The sequence below is a fragment of the Bombina bombina genome, chromosome 6 (assembly GCF_027579735.1).
Source record: "Bombina bombina isolate aBomBom1 chromosome 6, aBomBom1.pri, whole genome shotgun sequence".
NCBI classification, from domain to species: Eukaryota; Metazoa; Chordata; class Amphibia; order Anura; family Bombinatoridae; genus Bombina; species Bombina bombina.
Window position 1 is genome coordinate 748,125,142 of NC_069504.1, and position 20,942 is coordinate 748,146,083.

Consider the following 20,942-nt stretch of genomic DNA (forward strand, 5'->3'; position numbering starts at 1 on the left):
CTTGACTTTGGACTTGCCTGCCTTGACTTGGGACGTGACTTGGGACTTAAATACAAAGACTCGAGACTTACTTGTGACTTGCAAACCAATGACTCGGCCCCACCTCTGGTTATAGTGTGTATGAGAGTGTAAGTGGGTGTTAGTGGGTGTGAGCATGTGTTAGAGAGTGTGTGAGAGAGTGAATATCTACTGTATATGTGAGTTTGTGTTAATGTGCTATATCTGCAAGGCTCTGTCCTTGGTCCCCTTCTCTTCTCAATCTACACGTCAATACTAGGTTCCCTAATAAAGTCCCACAGTTTACAATATCATTTGTATGCCGACGACACCCAAATATACTTCTCTGCACCAGACCTATCTACTTTCTTGCTAACCCGTGTCACTAACTGTATTTCTCACATCTCTAACTGGATGTCCTCTCACTACTTCAAGCTAAATCTCTCCAAAACTGAGCTCCTTATTTCCCCCCCTTCTTCAAAACTCTCCACCCCCAATCTTTCTATAAAACTGTCAACAACTCCATCATTACCCCTACCCCGCATGCCCGATGTTTCGGGGTCACATTTGACTGAGATCTTTCTTTCACTCCTCACATTCAGTCCTTTGACTAAAGCCTGCCGCTTCCACCTTAAAAACATCTCTAAAATTAGACACTTCCTTACACAAGACAGAACTAAGATTTTAATCCACTTTCTCATTCTTTCCCGCCTAGATTACTGCAACTCTGTCCTCTCTGGTCTCCACACCTGCCGCATAGCTCCTTTACAATCCATAATGAATGCCTCTGCCAGACTTATCTTCCTTACACGTCGCTCTTCATCTGCTGCACCTCTCTGACAATCCCTTCACTGGCTTCCTCTTGCCTCTAGGATCAAACAAAAAATTCTCATTCTGACATACAAAGCCCTCAACTGCACTGCTCCCCCCTATATTTCAGACCTTGTCTCCAGATACTCTCTCTCCCATCCCCTTCGCTCTGCTCATGACCTCCTACTCTCCTCCTCTCTGGTTACCTCATCGCACTCCCATTTACAGGACTTCTCCAGACTGGCTTCCATCCTGTGGAACTCTCTGCCTCGCTCCACAAGACTCTCTTCTAGTTTTAAAAGCTTCAAGTGCTCCCTAAAGACTCTACTGTTCAGGGATGCATACATCCTATGCTAACCTTACTTTATACCAGTTCCTCTCCTCCATTGCTATCCCATGAACCCACTTAGCATGTAAGCCTAAGAGTCCAGCTGTTTGTAGATCACCTTTTTAAGAGCTGACTACAACAGTGCAACTCTTGGCAGGGCCCTCTACCCATTTGATCCCTATAATTGTTTTGTTGTACTCCGCCTTTGTTTATAGCGCTGCAGAATCTGTTGGCGCTCTACAAATAACCGATAATAATAATAATAATATAGGGGCATATTTATTAAGCTCCGTATGGAGCTTGATGCCCCTTGTTTCAGCTCGCCAGAAACAAAAGTTATGAAGCAGCGGTCTAAAGACCACTACTCCATAACTTGTCCACCTGCTCTGAGGCCGCGGACAGAAATCGACCCGATTGAATACGATCAAATTGATTGACACCCCTGCAGGGGGCGGCATTGCACCAGCAGTTCACAAGAACTGCTGGTGCAATGATAAATGCCGACAGCGTATGCTGTCGGCATTTATCGATGTGCGGCGGACATGATACGCTACTTCATATCATGTCTGCTCTCACATTGATAAATATGCCCCATAGTGTGTACTCTGCAAACAATATTTTGCCATGCTGTCCACGGCACAGGAGAGTTCAAGTTTTTTTATGTGCATATTAAAATACCATCTTATTTACGCAACATGCAAAAAAAACAAAAAAAAACAACAACACTTCAATGCCCTTTTGCCTTACCTTAATAAAGCCTAGGGGGCCGATTTATCAAATGTCTGGCGGACATGATTCGCTACAGCATACGCTGTCTGCATTTATCATTACACAAGCTAGCAGGGGGTGTCAATCATCCCGATCGTATCATCCCACCTAAGAGGTCACGGACAAGTTAAGACCGCTGCTTCTTAAATCCTGTTTCCGGCGAGCCAGAGGGCCCCTATAGCTTTTCATGATCAAACTGTTTGTTTTAATTATTAATAATCTAATTAGATAAATGCATTTGTTTCGTAACAAATGCGCATTAGTTTAAAACACAGATATTTGTCTTGTTTGAACAAGACGAATATCCGAACAAATGCAGCATGAAATTTAAAGAAAATGAAGAAATAGTGCAGAATTTGGTAGTATTCCTTCGTTTCCTTTAAATAGTTAAAAATTCTTACCTAAGCACGCTGGAGGGCCTCACTAAACCACTCCCGGGGTCTGCACTAAAGGAGCTGTTAGCGTGTCCATGGCTCTGTGAAGAAGAGGAGTGGGTTAGCGCGACTCTCCAGCGCACTTTAGTAAGTATTTTAGTCGCTACAGATAAAAAATTTTTACTTGTAGCAGTGAAATGTGTACATTCGTTTAACAAAATCTAATGTAAACGTCCACAAATGGTTTTTATTTGTTTAGTTTAAAATGAAGTATTTAGAATTTCCGTAAATAACGATTCGGCCTAAACTAAAATTTTGCCTCTGCGCATGTCTAAATCTAATCAATTCATAAACTTATGGGTTTGAAATTCCAGTTTTGAAATAGCATATCAGTTCAGATAAATGGTTACATGATCTTTGTGGACGAAAGAACCACAATCTCCAAATATTTTCAATTTTCTTAATGGACAATCAGGTCAATATTATTATTCCAAAATCATGACCAAGCTAGAGAGATAAAGGTGAGATTGCAAAAGTATCCAGGAACCACGGTTGATTGGAATTCTCCATAAGTGGTTTCACAGATGCAGAAAAACAGGTGTCTTATCTGTAGTGTATTGTGGGTAAATCAATATTATTTACATATTATGAAGCTGCCAGGTGTGAACAATTTAAACAAACTTTATCAATATAATATTTCAACTAAAAGTTTAATTCTGTTTTTTCAAATTAAGAATTTATTTACAGATGCAAAGCTCATAAAAGTAAAAATAAATCTAGTTGTATTTAGTTCCAGTATGTATACGTGCTCCATGTCCTTAATAATAATAGTAAATCTTAAATAATTAAAGGGACATTAAACTCCTCTTGTTTGTGTGTGAAAACTGTGCTTTTAATTGTCCCACACTCCCTAGAGAGGCAAAAAAAAGCAAAATTTAACCTAGGTTTTCAGAAAGCCCCAAATACCTATAACAGCTGTTTGATTTACTGCATACTGGTAAGATAATTTGCTTTTTGTTCTTTTACACAAAAGATAATAATGTCTTTTTAATTTCAAGTCAAAAGCAACTCCTTTCCTATTCAGATAGAATCAGTATGGCTTCTAACTTTAAATCTGATAGGCTTGTGTTACAGGCTTGTGTTACCGGCCAATCAGTGCACTGGGGGATGAGGAAAGTAATGTTTTTTGGCATGAAAAAAAGTGCAAACCTTCCAATTTTTTTTCACATGTTGGGAGGTCTAGCCTGCTACCTCCCTGCAGTTGTTCATTGTCCTTGGGACATGAAACCCAATTTTATTTCTTTCATGCTTCAGATAAAGAATACAATTTTAAATAACTTTCCAATTTACTTCTGTTATCTAATTGCTTCATTCTCTTGGTATCGTTTGTTGAAGAAACAGCAATGCACATGGGTGAGCCAATATCATGAGGCATCTATGTGCAGCCACCAATCAGCAGACTTCTAAGCCTACTTCGGTATGCTGTTCAACAAAGGAAACCAAGAGATGAAACAAATTAGATAATAGAAGTAAATTAGAAAGTTGTTTATCTGAATCATAAAAGGAAAAAATGGGTTTCATGTCTCTTTAAGGCACTGCCTGAGTTACTCCCATAGCCTCACCCAGAGACACCCACATGCTTATTACACAGAAGAGTTATAAGATACACTTCTAATAGAGGGCGCTATCTTTAACATATATACACTGATAAAAACAAAGATATTTTTATATATATATATATATATATATATATATATATAAATACAAAAGAGGGGTCCGGATCCAATGTTAGTATACCAATACTAACATTGGATCTGGACCCCTCTTTTGTATTTATGCACCGATTTTCAGCGCTTTGTGGATGAAGGAAGCGCTACCGTCCGGATACATTAATTACATGCTGTCGTGTGACGTCACCCCACGCTCCATTGTGCCGTAGGAAGAAGAAACAGGAAGTGAAAGACGGGTAAGGCAGAGCGCATAGCTAGATTGTGTATCGTATATATATATATATATATATATATATACACACATTCACAGCAAGATAATCAGCATACTGTATGTATCAGTGATTAAGTATGCAAGCCATAACAGTCTCTATGAACAAGAGTCCCAAATGGAGGTAATGTATGGAGCCAGATAGTGGTCACAACGGTCTTTTCCTCCGGCATAGGAAAAAATCCCAAACTCCTACGGGAGCAGCACTTTTATTACACCTTCATTGTCGAGTGATCTAGAACAAAATATGGAACAGCAATGCACATGGGTAAACCAATACCATGAGGCATCTATGTGCAGCCACCAATCAGCAGACTTCTAAGCCTACATTGGTATGCTGTTAAACAAAGGATACCAAGAGATGAAACAAATTAAATAGAAGTAAATTAGAAAGTTTTTTATCTGATCATAAAAGGAAAAAAATGGGAAAAAAATCCAAAACTCCTACGGGTGCAGCACTTTTCTTACACTTTCAGTTTCGAGCGATCTAGAACAAAATACCTGTGTGTATCAGTAGTATAAAGAAAAATGGAATACAAAAAGACCCCTGTGACAGGGTACTCACATTTCCTTATAGCACTCAGACAGTGCTATTAGACACAGACTGGGTATTTATACAGCAACCCAGCTTACTGTTCTCCAGGGATAGGCAAGGGGTCCGTACATGGACAATGGTGTCCGTAACTAGCCCCTGCAGTGTCCGCCACAACCTTAGTATATATTTTCTTTCTGATTAAATAATAGGAATACAAAAGATATGTAGTGTGAATAAAGTTAATGACTTGTCAAGAGACTGCTAGCGATATTGGGTGATAAGTTATGGAATAAATAAAGCCTGAGTGAAATACTGAATGGGTATCTGCATTTGTATAATAACACCCAGCGCTATATAATGACAGTAGTGACACTGGCACATGGGTATAGCCAGAGGAGGGCTGGTTATAGAATCAGTGGTATCTGCATCAGTATAATAACACCCAGCACTATATAATGACACAGTAGTGACACTGGCTCATGGGTATAGCCAGAGGAGGGCTGGTTATAGAATCAGTGGTATCTGCATCAGTATAATAACACCCAGCACTATATAATGACACAGTAGTGACACTGGCTCATGGGTATAGCTAGAGGAGGGCTGGTTATAGAATCAGTGGTATCTGCATCAGTATAATAACACCCAGCACTATATAATGACACAGTAATGACACTGGCACATGGGTATAGCCAGAGTAGGGCTGGTTATAGGATTAGTGGTATCTGCATCAGTAAAATAACACCCAGCACTATATGACACAGTAGTGATACTGGCTCATGGGTATAGCCAGAGGAGGGCTGGTTATAGAATCAGTGGTATCTGCATCAGTATAATAACACCCAGCACTATATAATGATACAGTAGTGACACTGGCTCATGGGTATAGCCAGAGGAGGGCTGGTTATATGATCAATGGTATCTGCATCAGTATAATAACACCCAGCACTATATAATGATACAGTAATGACACTGGCTCATGGGTATAGCCAGAGGAGGGCTGGTTATAGGATAAGTGGTATCTGCATCAGTATAATAACACCCAGCACTATATAATGATACAGTAGTGACACTGGCTCATGGGTATAGCCAGAAGAGGGCTGGTTATAGGATCAGTGGTATCTGCATCAGTATAATAACACCCAGCACTATATAATGACACAGCAGTGACACTGGCTCATGGGTATAGCCAGACAATGGCTGGTTATAGGGTCAGTGGTATCTGCATCAGTATAATAACACCCAGCACTATATAATGACACAGCAGTGACACTGGCTCATGGGTATAGCCAGACAATGGCTGGTTATAGGGTCAGTGGTATCTGCATTAGTATAATAACACCAAGCACTATATGACACAGTAGTGACACTGGCTCACGGGTATAGCCAGACAATGGCTGGTTATAGGATCAGTGGTATCTGCATCAGTATAATAACACCCAGCACTATATAATGATACAGTAGTGACACTGGCTCATGGGTATAGCCAGAAGAGGGTTGGTTATAGGATCAGTGGCATCTGCATTAGTATAATAACATCCAGCACTATATAATGACACAGTAGTGACACTGGCACATGGGTATAGCCAGACAAGGGCTGGTTATAGGGTCAGTGGTATCTGCATCAGTATAATAACACCCAGCGCTATATAATGACACAGTAGTGACACTGGCACATGGGTATAGCCAGACAATGGCTGGTTATAGGGTCAGTGGTATCTGCATCAGTATAATATCACCCAGCACTATATAATGACACAGTAGTGACACTGGCTCATGGGTATAGCCAGACAATGGCTGGTTATAGGGTCAGTGGTATCTGCATTAGTATAATAACACCAAGCACTATATGACACAGTAGTGACACTGGCTCATGGGTATAGCCAGAGGAAGGGTGATTATAGGGTCAGTAGTATCTGCATCAGTATAATAACACCCAGCGCTATATAATGACACAGTAGTGACACTGGCTCATGGGTATAGCCAGAGGAGGGCTGGTTATAGGATCAGTGGTATCTGCATCAGTATAATAACACCCAGCACTATATAATGACACAGTAGTGACACTGGCTCATGGGTATAGCTAGAGGAGGGCTGGTTATAGAATCAGTGGTATCTGCATCAGTATAATAACACCCAGCACTATATAATGACACAGTAATGACACTGGCACATGGGTATAGCCAGAGTAGGGCTGGTTATAGGATTAGTGGTATCTGCATCAGTAAAATAACACCCAGCACTATATGACACAGTAGTGATACTGGCTCATGGGTATAGCCAGAGGAGGGCTGGTTATAGAATCAGTGGTATCTGCATCAGTATAATAACACCCAGCACTATATAATGATACAGTAGTGACACTGGCTCATGGGTATAGCCAGAGGAGGGCTGGTTATATGATCAATGGTATCTGCATCAGTATAATAACACCCAGCACTATATAATGATACAGTAATGACACTGGCTCATGGGTATAGCCAGAGGAGGGCTGGTTATAGGATAAGTGGTATCTGCATCAGTATAATAACACCCAGCACTATATAATGATACAGTAGTGACACTGGCTCATGGGTATAGCCAGAAGAGGGCTGGTTATAGGATCAGTGGTATCTGCATCAGTATAATAACACCCAGCACTATATAATGACACAGCAGTGACACTGGCTCATGGGTATAGCCAGACAATGGCTGGTTATAGGGTCAGTGGTATCTGCATCAGTATAATAACACCCAGCACTATATAATGACACAGCAGTGACACTGGCTCATGGGTATAGCCAGACAATGGCTGGTTATAGGGTCAGTGGTATCTGCATTAGTATAATAACACCAAGCACTATATGACACAGTAGTGACACTGGCTCACGGGTATAGCCAGACAATGGCTGGTTATAGGATCAGTGGTATCTGCATCAGTATAATAACACCCAGCACTATATAATGATACAGTAGTGACACTGGCTCATGGGTATAGCCAGAAGAGGGTTGGTTATAGGATCAGTGGCATCTGCATTAGTATAATAACATCCAGCACTATATAATGACACAGTAGTGACACTGGCACATGGGTATAGCCAGACAAGGGCTGGTTATAGGGTCAGTGGTATCTGCATCAGTATAATAACACCCAGCGCTATATAATGACACAGTAGTGACACTGGCACATGGGTATAGCCAGACAATGGCTGGTTATAGGGTCAGTGGTATCTGCATCAGTATAATATCACCCAGCACTATATAATGACACAGTAGTGACACTGGCTCATGGGTATAGCCAGACAATGGCTGGTTATAGGGTCAGTGGTATCTGCATTAGTATAATAACACCAAGCACTATATGACACAGTAGTGACACTGGCTCATGGGTATAGCCAGAGGAAGGGTGATTATAGGGTCAGTAGTATCTGCATCAGTATAATAACACCCAGCGCTATATAATGACACAGTAGTGACACTGGCTCATGGGTATAGCCAGAGGAGGGCTGGTTATAGGATCAGTGGTATCTGCATCAGTATAATAACACCCAGCACTATATAATGACACAGTAGTGACACTGGCACATGGGTATAGCCAGAGGAGGGCTGGTTATAGGATCAGTGGTATCTGCATCAGTATAATAACACCCAGCACTATATAATGACACAGTAGTGACACTGGCACATGGGTATAGCCAGAGGAGGGCTGGTTATAGGATCAGTGGTATCTGCATCAGTATAATAACACCAAGCGCTATAAAACAATGTTTTTAATTTCAAATGTACCTTGGTGTCCTTCACTAAGGTCTATACTTTGGAAAATGTACGCCACAGCCTTTGTCTGTGCCTATCCCTGCTGTTCTCCCTCCCAAATACAGGAACTCAGGAATACAGGAGCCCAAGGAGCAGGAACTCAGGAATCACAGGAACAAAGGACTGCTGAATTTTCAACAGCTTGGTACTTCCAGTGGAAGCGATTGGTATAAAGCAAGCAGTGTAGGTTCCAATTAAAAGTTCAATAAACAATTTATTAAAAGTAATTAAAATTACATGTTTAAAATAAGAACCATAAAGGCAGGGTGTACTAGCAGACCCTCCTTAGAATGCTACACGTTTCTCAGCGCTTCTAAACGCTGTTTCATCAGGCATACAAATATGGCTATAGTTAGCCTTTAAATATACATGCTTTACCAATCACCTGGGCACCTCCCTCACAGGGGAGCAGTCCCAGCCAATTAACCCTTTGTTTAGAGTGCATATTTTCCTCCACCGCTCATACTTGAATTTTTTTTTATTGATATATACAAACGATACAATGTCAAGCATAATGTGTAGAAAAATATCTTGAATCTCCCTTAAAGGGACACTGAACCCAATTTTTTTCTTTCGTGATTCAGATAGAGCATGACATTTTATGCAACTTTCTAATTTACTCCTATTATCAAATTTTCTTCATTCTCTTGGTATCTTTATTTGAAATGCAAAAAATTCATCCACCAATAAAAAAGTGCTGTCCAGAGTTCTAAACCAAAAAACTAGGTGCCTTCTTTTTCAAATAAAGATAGCAAGAGAGCAAAGAAAAATTGATAATAGGAGTAAATTAGAAAGTTGCTTAAAATTGCATGCTCTATCTAAATCACGAAAGAATAATTTGAGTTCAGTGTCCCTTTAAATTCAAATAGTATTCAAAGTCAACCTCTACTAGATACATAGTGGTGAGGTGAGTCCCATAGTTACAGGTGTTTAATATAATATATTTATTTATAAACCTCAAACAAACTACCTTAATAATAAGGTGTGTAAGTCTTCTTATAATTATGGGACCTAGGAGAACGATTTCTTTTCGTATAGATGGTCATACCAAAAGAGGTGTTTATAAACAGTATCAGATATGATAAGGGGCGTGGCTATAGTGACAATGTGCTCCATAGTTTCAAGACATGCCCCGCCCCCTGTCACCCATAACCCCAACATCCTGCAGTGCTATAAATTTCTTCACAGAAATTGCAATAGATTAAATACTTTTAATACAGATCTGGAGCAAGATTACTTGTGTCATTATGCTACGGTCTAAACAGCCAACACTTTATCCTCCCTCTTTATGTGCATTTAATAAAGAGATGACCATCTTGCATAGAACTGATGAATCATACAAGACCTTTGTGATGAAAGTGGGAGTGTGATATCACCGGATGGGGGCGTGGCTTATAGCCGTTATAGTCTATGTCGCAGTTACTAAGTTAGATGTATTGTGCATACTTCTGTGCTCTGCTGTATACTTCTATGCTCTGCAATAAAATAGCGCTGTACCTTCTATGCTGTGTTCTGCATCTCATGACAACCTTATCAGTTATTTTTTAATTACTTATCGGCATTTTATAAATATATTGTAATATTATGATATCTCTTTCTATCAGGACTGAATGGCAGGATCAGTAAGACTAAAAGGGACATAAAATATGTAGTAATTACAAGACCTTTTTGTAACCTTGCAATATATTGATATAACAGTGTAAAAACCTTCTGATTATATTAACATATTATAGGCTAGATAACATATTGCATGCTATTATTAGTGCAGGTGCAATATTGCTATATAGAAATAGTGTTAACTTGAGCGTGTATTACAAATTGTATTACAACGTGTTCATTCAAACTCAATCAAATTTAGAGGGATAGTCAGGTCAGAATAAAACAATTTATTCAGATAGGGCATGCAATTTTAAACAACTTTCCAATTTACTTTTATCATCAAATTTGCTTTTTTTTCTTGGTATTCTTTGTTCATATGCTAATTTCTAAGCCCTTGAAGGCCGTCTCTTATCTCAGTGCATTTTGGCCGTTTTTCACAGTTAAACACTGCTAGTTCATGTGTGTCATATACATTGTGCTCACTCATATACATTGTGCTCCTGTGTAAACATTCATGAGTCAGCAGCACTAATTGGTTAAAATACAAGTCTGTCAAAATAACTGAGGTAAGGGGCAGTCTGAAGACACTTAGATAAAAGGGGGGCGATTTATTATAGTGCGAGCGGACATGATCCGCAAATGCTGCCCCCGGCACATTTGCGGGCAAACAGCCGCTAGCAGGGGGTGTCAATCAACCCAATTGTATCCGATTGGGCTGATTGCCTCGGCCGCCTCAGAGGTGGCGGATGAGTTAAGGGGCTGTTTCATAAATCGACCCCAAGGTAATCACAGAGGTAATGTAACTGTGCTAGTTATGCAAACATGGGGAAGGGGTATCTTTATAAACAATAACATTTTTAGTATAGACTGTCCCTTTAAAAAAACAATGTGCACCAAACACCACATAAATACTTTAAAATAAACCCATATATACACTATCTGATAAAAAAACATTAATATAAAGGTTAAAAGGTATATGTATATTACAATGTGTTTGAATAGACTACAATACATAAATGGGCTATAATATATATATATATATATATATATATATATATATGTGTGTGTGTGTGTCTAAACAATAATTCCATAATCATATTTAATAATGTGTTTTACTGAGTATTTACTATAAATATTTTATCTTTTTATAAAAGTAAATGTTCTTTGTGTTTTGATATTCCTATGTATATCTGTATATATCTATACCTATATATATTCATATAGATATATAGATATATATTTTACATTAACATCATCATATATATATAGAAATCTATATTTAAAAAAAAATTCTACCTGAAGAACATTGGAATGTAAAATATGTGAAATGCAATTCTGATTTTGTGTCAGGTTAGCGCAGATGAAGCATTAGTTATCTTAAGGCGCGTTATGTAAATTTTTAATATAAAATATTGAAAAAAAAATGAATAATAATTATTAATAATTATTATACTTGCTATAAAATATACATACATATTGAAATGTTTTTTTTAGGGCGGAGACGACTGCCGAGCCTGGCAGATGTGCAAGTGAGGAGCTCTCTGTCCAAAGACTTAAAATTAGACATTTTCTCCATCTAAAAGATCAGAAGTCACCCACAAATACTAAGAATAACTAATAGGCAATAGTAGATTCACATCTGCAACCACTATCTACCAGCTATGGACGCCGTGGACGCAACTACTGATGTGCTTGAGATCTCAGGGCTTGCACCGGTCGTTTGCTAGTACCTACAGCATTCCAGTAGAAACTTGGATGATCAGGACTGGATTCCGAGGTTCACATTACTTGGTATGTTAAACTAGCATTCGAACACTAAAGAGGGAATTATGTCTCGGAGATGACTGCTTGGCAGTGGCGTGAGTCACCATCTTGGATTTTTGACACGTCGCTACATGCTATGTGAGTCCTTCTATTCAGCACTCTACCCACTATCTTGAACATCACGGATTCTGGACATCATCCTACCTCGATATACCAGGGTAAGAAGCAACCCTCCACTCACACTAATGATCTAGCCTACCTTATATATCACTAAATATGGAAGCATGCATAAGCAAACGATTTGTCACATTAGAGTCCCAGTACAACACTCTTATACAGGAGCTGAGGTCTGATCCCAGCCCAGTCCAAAGCTGCTACGAGGAACATGGGACAGAGCCTAATGATATTGGGTCTCCACCTGATACTTCAGCCTACTCTTACGATTTGGTTCAGCCCGCAGGAAATAATATATTAGAGGATCAGCTGGGGAAGGAAGAATATCTTTTTCCGTTAACTCAGGAGGATTCCTGGAATAATACTGAAGCCTGTCTTACATCAGACTTTCCATGCAAAACATACAGCCACTGGGACCTGATAATCTGGGACTTTCTCAGTTTAATGACGTTGCTGGGCTTACTGCAGTATTTACATCGATTTACCCACTCTATATCACCACTGTTTATACGCTCCTTTAAGACTGGCATTGGGTAATGTTCCTTAGGGCACTTTGTTTACTTATGGAGCTACACCCCTGTGACACTAATCTCCTAACGGTTATATTGATGATGACTATAGTGTCTGATATTAAGTTCTCCCAATATGTAGATTTATTCTATTCAATCTACGGTTGAGCTTTATAATCGTTCCGCTCCCACTTACAACTGACATTTCCTTTATATATGTTATGAATACTATTACTGTTTCATATTTACTTAAAATCTTATGCTAGTTTAATAACAGCTCCTTTTTGAAATGTTACTTAGCAAAGCATATAGGTGTTATCTTTTACACGTCAAAGATGTTACTGAGTCGCACATACGGGATATAACTTTATAACTAGTAGCCTAGAAACTAGGGTTTCTAAACTAGACAGGATTGATCTATTATATTATATGTTGGAGTGTGTTGCTTGTGGCCGGAGCGGCATACTGTAGTATTCCTGTAGTAGATAACTTGATATCTAAAACCTACCATTGATGTTTTGCATACATAGTATTCCATATCTGCTATTATCTAGCTATAGCTAACAGATATCTCTTACTTTATATCAACAGAGCGGAGACACCCTGACATTTCTAGTATTATAGGTACATATTTTACAAGATAGGCTGCATCATTACATTTACGCTCTTTCCGGTATTAATGCAGCTTACATGACATTCTGCTACCTCATGTGTAGTAGTAGAACTTATCATTACAATTGAGATTTCATCTTGTCGGTCACCCATTTTCATAAGCTTTACTCCGATTTGAGTTTCTCTTCTGCCACAGGTCTATGCACACGAATATCTCTACACACCGCTTCCAAGTTTGAGGAGTAGAATCCGCCACTATATTTGTCTATACTCTCAATCACTCATGCTACTAACCAGTAAGGATAGTCTGATATCTACATATCTAGGTTCAGGACATTTTTCCCCGTGGTAGCTAACTAACTGATGTGAGATAGTCCATTTGGTCTGAGTTTATATAACCCTAGCTAGCGTTTCTCACATAGAGCGATTCCAACTCATAACAATAATTATAGCACAAGATCTGCTCAAGATGCAACAGGCTAAACATATGCAACTAATGTCCTTCTCTTTCTCCACAGACTTACAGAACAGATTCATAAGGGTTACAACAATATACTATCTTTTTATACTTAAAGGGACAGTCTACCATAGAATTGTTATTGTTTTAAAAGATAGATAATCCCTTTATTATTACCCATCCCCCAGTTTTGCATAACCAACACAGTTATATTAATATACTTTTTACCTCTGTGATTACCTTGTATCTAGGAACCTTCTTCCAGCCCCCTGATCACATGACAGTGACTGTTTATTATCTATTGTCTTAAATTTAGCATTGTTTTGTGCTAAATCTTAAATAACCCCCTGTGCCTGAACACAGTGTTATCTATATGGCCCACTTGTACTTTCTGTCTCTTTGTGTTGAAAAGAGATTTAAAAAGCATGTGATAAGAGGCAGCCCTCAAAGGCTTAGAAATTAGCATATGAGCCTACCTATGTTTAGTTTAAACTAAGAATACCAAGAGAAAAAAGTAAATTTTATGATAAAAGTAAATTGGAAAGTTGATTAAAATTAAAAGTCCTATCTGAATAATGAAAGTTTAATTTATACTAGACTGTCCCTTTAAATTCTCAGAGGCCCAAAAGTATTCACTTGTATAACATTCTAGCTGGCTCCGACCTCCCACTCCCACTCCCCACCCCTTTTCATATATTAGAGCGGCTCTCGCCCGCTGAACCTCCCTTCCCCAAAAACCATAAAGCCAACTCCCCCTTGCTCCAATCTTTTTTGTATAGTTACTCTAATATATGTTTTTCTACTGCAATCCGAGGACTATTTATATTCTTCATTTAATATAAAATCGAGGTTCCATAATTATCTATACAAAATTTCCTTAGACATAATAGCCCAATTTATGCTAGACTGTCAGGCCTACTTACTAGTTACATGGCATAGATTGCTACATCCTCACACAGACGGTTGGAATAATAGTCCAAATTATATACTATATGGGCGTAGTGTTTTCTATGTGTCAAAGGTTTCCAGAATGTACGCCTAGAGTAGTTTTTGACCTGCAGTTGTACTATGTCTATATATTAAGAATGTATGTCTTACCACAATGTTATTATTATATATTGACGATTCTGTATGTAACATTTTGCAAAACCTCAACGAAAAAATATTTATTTAAAAAAAAAAAAAATGTTTTTTTAGAATTTTTATGAACATCTATTCTAATAATTATTAATAATTGTAAACCAATTATTATTTAAAGTGATGGTAAACTCTCCCCTTTTTAAAATCAGGAATATTAGTGATATTTTAGATAACGTTTAATTCATCAGTTGTAATGAAGATGCGCAATAACTTACTTTTTAATATAGAGCTGAAATTCAAATACCCCACGCTCTGGCCGCTGACTTCAAAAGTATTTTTTTTGTAAGCACATGTTTGAACTGTTCTCCAATCAGCGCTGTAGGCGTACGGCACTTTTCTTGTAGCAAGAGCCCAGATTGAAGAAACTGTTAGCTCACAAAAAATTTACTTTTGAACTGGACGGCCAGAGCGCGGGTATTTGAATTTTATATCTGCATTAAAAAGTAAGTTATAGTGCATCTTCAACTGCTGAATTAAACTCCATCTAAAATATCTCTAAAATTCTGGATATATTTATACAAATGAGAAAGTTTACCATCACTTTAAAAGGTTTACTTATGTTGAATCTAAGAGCACAAGACATTCTCAATAAAAATATTACATACCAATTTATTTGTTTGCATAATATAGGTCAGACAAATAAATTGTAGATATAATATAGTAAATATTGCATTATTAAAATCAAAACCTGTACATTTATTATTTTATTTTACTTTAAACATAATGCCTTTGTAAACTAATAACAACTAACTTTTATGTGCAGGTACATTTGTTAAACTAACTGGACAGATAATAACTGGGGTGAAGATCTTAAAAAAAACTTCTTCATTTATATCCATTAGAACATGACCCTTACATTTTACTCAAATTACCCTGTCATCAGCATTCCTCCTTCTGTACGCTTTCAAAGTTATAAAGCCATTTGCCCATTAACGTTTCTTCCATTATGAGTTTCTAAATGGTTATAAAGTTTCAATAAATCTTTCTCTTTTTCATGTAACTGGGAATGGGCTTGTTTGTTAATGTTACTTTTGGTATAAAATGTTTCAGTGATCAGGGCCGGTGCTATAATAAAGGCAGACTATATGACCACCTAAGGACGCCTCTTTTGGTGGGGGGGCAAATTTAGTGCATGACATAATTTTTTTTAATTTAATATGTATATTTATTTTTAAGGTACCTAATTTGGGTTTAAAATTATGGTTAAAATGGGAGGGGACTCCCCTGAAACATAGGGAGGAAGAGAGTGCTGGTCATCCAGAACAGCTGGAAGCATTTGACTGACATATCTCACCGCACAGCCACTGCGCTCTCTGTAAAACTTTAGCAACCTTTATAAAAGTTGGTGGAGACAACAGTGTGACTTAGGGAAAGTCAACATCAGAATTTTTGTTGTTTAAAAAGAAAGATAATCCCTTTATTACCCATTCCCCAGCTTTGCATAACCAACACTGTTATAGAAATATACTTTTTACCTCTGTAATTACCTTGTATCTAAGACTCTGCAGACTGCCCCCTTATGTCAATTCTTTTGACAGACTTACATTTTAGCCAATCAGTGCTCACTCCAGGGTAACTTCACGTGCATGAGCTCAATGTCATCTATATTAAACACATGAACTAATGCCCTCTAGTGGTCAAAATGCATTCAGATTAGAGGCAGTCTTCAAGGTCTAAGAAATTAGCATATGAACCTCCTAGGTTTAGCTTTCAACTAAGAATACCAAGAGAACAAAGCAAAATTGGTCATAAAAGTAAATTGGAAAGTTGTTTAAAATTACATTTAAAGGACTGAAATAAGGGGGCAGTCTGCAGAGGCTTAGATACAAGGTAATTACAGAGGTAAAAAGTATATTTCTATAACAGTGTTGGTTATGCAAAACTGGGGAATGGTAAATAAAGGGATTATCTATATTTTTAAACAATAACATTTTTGGTTGTTTACTATCCCTTTAACAGACAAGAATTTGATGTGATAATGGAAATCTATTTTCTTTGTCATTATAGATAAAATATCTATAGTTGGTTAACACATAACTAGAACTTTTTGTTAAGAAACTAATGGTGGGGTGTATAATTTTTTATTAAGTGGGGGTGCGGCTAAATTTGTCTTTGCTAGTGATACATTGATCTAGTGTTTGCTGGGGCTGCAAAAAAATAAATGTTTTCAAGTAAGAAGCAAAAGACCCATATAGATATACTAGATGGGCCTTTTGGTTTTAAACTGTTGTCAAATGTAAACAGTTTTGCATGTAGTCAAACTACTAATGTCACTTAAATAACCAATTAACTACCAAGCTGCTGCTCTCTAGAGCATAATGAAACAGCCACATTTAGGCTTGAGAAACGCGTTGCAAAAGTATTCAAGTTTTTAATACTACCCGTAGAGCTTAATAACTTTATCTTAGACACTGTGGGCAAGATTACAAGTGGAGCAGTTGTTTATGCTCTTGTTCATGCGTTAACTCCACTAGAAGTATGCTTTTTGCATGCATTGGGTGTTGCACACTGATATATTCCCCCATAGTCTTCAATGGAGCGCAAAAAAAACACCCACATGCGGAAACCCGATCACATTTTCTCAAGTGCGGTAACCCAACATAAAATATTTCACATTCCAATGTTCTTCACATAGCAGAATATGTTATATTTATTCTTAAATACATATTTATATATATATATATATATATATACACACACACACACAGACACACACACACAGAGAGAAGCACACTCACAGGAACGAACAACCGGCTCAATACCATTGTTAGCCTGTTCTATGGTGATTTACCACCTGGGCGCAGCTTCTTTTAGCCCAGTAATGCTTTTCACAGAGTAGAACTTTCCTGTAGTATATCAATCTGATCCCGCCTTTTTACAGTCAGTTCAGCGCCGAAATACCAGGCAATTCCTCTCTGAGCAAGGAACACAGCAACCCTACACGATTGTTTCGGCCTTCATTGGACCTCGTCAGTGAGGTGTAGCCATATTCCTCTAAGCACACTGAGCAAGGAGTCCACGTCTGGTTTCACCTTTTTCCCATAGGGAGACTAAATACATACAGAGAGAAGTGCACTCACAGGAACGAACAACCGGCTCAATAACATTGTTAGCCTGTTCTATGGCGATTTACCACCTGGGTGCAGCTTCTTTTAGCCCAGTAATGCTTTTCACAGAGTAGAACTTTTGTAGTATATCAGTCTGATCCCGGTCAGTCCAGCACCGAAATACAGGGAGAGGCGTTTGGACCAGAGGGAGGTGTTTTGGATTTTTTTTTATTTTTTTTTTAATAATTTTTTATTGAGGGTTTTTCATAATGACAACGAAAAAATTGTGGCATATACATATTTCAAAACATAGCAATGATTGTCGCAATAACAATATAACAGGCAAGAAATAAAAGAAAAAATATATATAATGAATGCCAAAATACATCTGAAAACCTCATTTTGTGTTTTTATGTGATAATATGGGTAGCTATTATCCCAGGCCATAATGTTAAAAAAGGCACTCTGAAAGAGCACTGTAGCTACCATATAGACCCATTTTATTCTGAACTAGTTTGTACTTGAATGCTTCGTATTGTTAAAGTCAGGGTCATAATATCAAGAGCTACATAAAAAAACAAAGGGGGAATTAGGGAATTGTCAACGGGTAAGCACCGCTTATACCAATAATTTTTCTATATAACAATATTATAGCATACTTAAATTATTTGAAGGAAATAATAATAATAGCAATATAAATAGCTATGGTCAACTACAGTGGGGGGGGACGGCAGACCATAGGAATGTTAATGAACAGGGTCACTTATTTATCGTTGTATAACATGTGGCGTGTAAGACTGCGCTATACGAGAGTTAAATGTAATTTGTAATGGGTATCAGGGAAGGGTAGGTATAGCTCCAGCCTGGTTAGGATGAGACCCATGTATCATTATTGGAGCATTTATTCAGTATCTCCCCTCAGGGAAATTGTCACCACTGGACAAGGACGGTTAGGGGATAGTGGATATGACCCGCTCACAGATAGAGAGCGGGAAAGGATGAGGGGAGATACAGTCTGTAAAGAAATGTCATGGGAGCTAGCGGCTCCATAAAGAAGCCCGGGAATATTTAGAATAGATAAAAAGTAAAAATATATTGGGAGTAATAAACAGCATGTAAATATGGGCTATACTAAACGGTATTAAAGATAAAAGTTGGGTATAATTGTATATTAATCCTTTAACATCTGGGGAATATGATATATCTGATAAAAATTAGTAAAATGAAATCATACTAAACATTAAGTATATACATGGCTAACCCCTTTCTATCATGGTAGTATAGGGTCTAGCAGGTATAGGTATATAGTTGTGGTACAATAGGGGAGCATAACTAGGAGTACTACGTGGTTTGGGATACAGAAGTACATATCAAAACCTATGAGCAGCCATAGTAATCTATAAAGTACCTATAACAATAGCAAATAATAGCACTACATTATATAGAGTAATATATGAGTACTTAAAGAACTAAAATAACTGCCTAGATTATTCTGCGGGATCCAGAATTTAAGTTTCTTCATAAGAGGTTTAGCCTCCTCCTTTATTTAGCATTAGAATTTTAGCAGCCTCTGAGAGGAGAAACACAGCCATAATAATTACATAAGGGTCCATGACAGAGAGGGCATGAGCTCTTAATCGCAAAATGTAGGTAATGCAAATAGACTATTATGAACCAATACTGGACCTGTTCTTTTCTAAATTATGTAGGGTTAAGCTCTATGTAGTATGCTTATGGTAGTGAAATTACGCGTTTTTGCCAAAAGCAAACACAGACATACACAGGAACATAGTATAAATATGTAGAATGGAACTCCTCTTAGGAATAAAGAGAATATACACAAAATCCAGCATTAGTGAAAACAGACAGAAGTTGCATGCTTAGGGTGATATGTAGTGTCAGAAGGGTTTCACTTCATGGCATATCAAGTGTAAACAGCATTCCATAATGTAGGCATATTTAGTGTGACTGTTAACATAATCTCATGTATAGCTCTGTATATATAGTAGTTAATGAGCAACATTTATCAGTGAGCTCAAGAGTGGCAAGACAAGATATAGAAAGAAACTGTAGGAGTTCTCTTGCCTCCAGTACTGAGATAGGGTATCGCTAGTAGCAGGGTCATAACATAGACAGGGTGTTAGCAAGGCATATGGCTAGAAGAGGGTCAATATTGCAAAAAGTGTGACATATTTAGAATGCTGTGGTATGAGTGTGTATATAGTAGTGAACGTTCTATAAAAGCTGCAACACTCTAAAAGTTATCAAATAGAGTAAGGAGTGTATATCACCTAAGTAGTAGTAGTTATGCAAAAATTGTGTAGTTGTGCAGATGGGGCATTTTAATACACAATACAGGTATACACAATATGCCCCAAATCTACCCCTAGTCACAAAAGCCAGAGTATATACGTCATAGAATATGAGAGTAGTGTAGGGTGACTTTACATATAGATATGGAGGCATAGGAGACGAATAGAAAAACGATAGTAAATCCAATAATAAAATATTACCTAACATAAGTCATAATTATCAAGCTCACATAACAATTAATATCTGCAGCCTTGTAGGCAGCTGCTGGTAGATGATTTTAGTACTACCGGAAGAAAATCTTACCCAGAATTAAGCATGTGTCCGATGAGAAATTATAACTAATTTTATAAGCTGTTTGCATATGTCAAATCAAACTAATATATAAAGGCATAATAAACATCGCCTTAAACTTGGTTACTGCATAGTCTATGAGCAAGTCAATATAGAATGAGCTATTAAGACCCGCTTGTCATGCTGAGATGTCCGTGGCATTGTCAGACTTGCAGAGTCCAGGAAAACTGAAGAGGCAAGCTGCGAAGTATGACGAATGGGGCCTCCAAACCTGCGTGTGACCTAGCCTACTCCACATCTCTGAGACTCAGCTATTCTTTCTATGAGCCTTAAAAAGAGCCATCCTCTCCAGTCAAGTCCAGTGACTTTCTTTGCTTGGCTGAAATTGCCCAATTGCGATGTGGGATTGTCTAGTAAGCAGAGCATGGCATAATGCA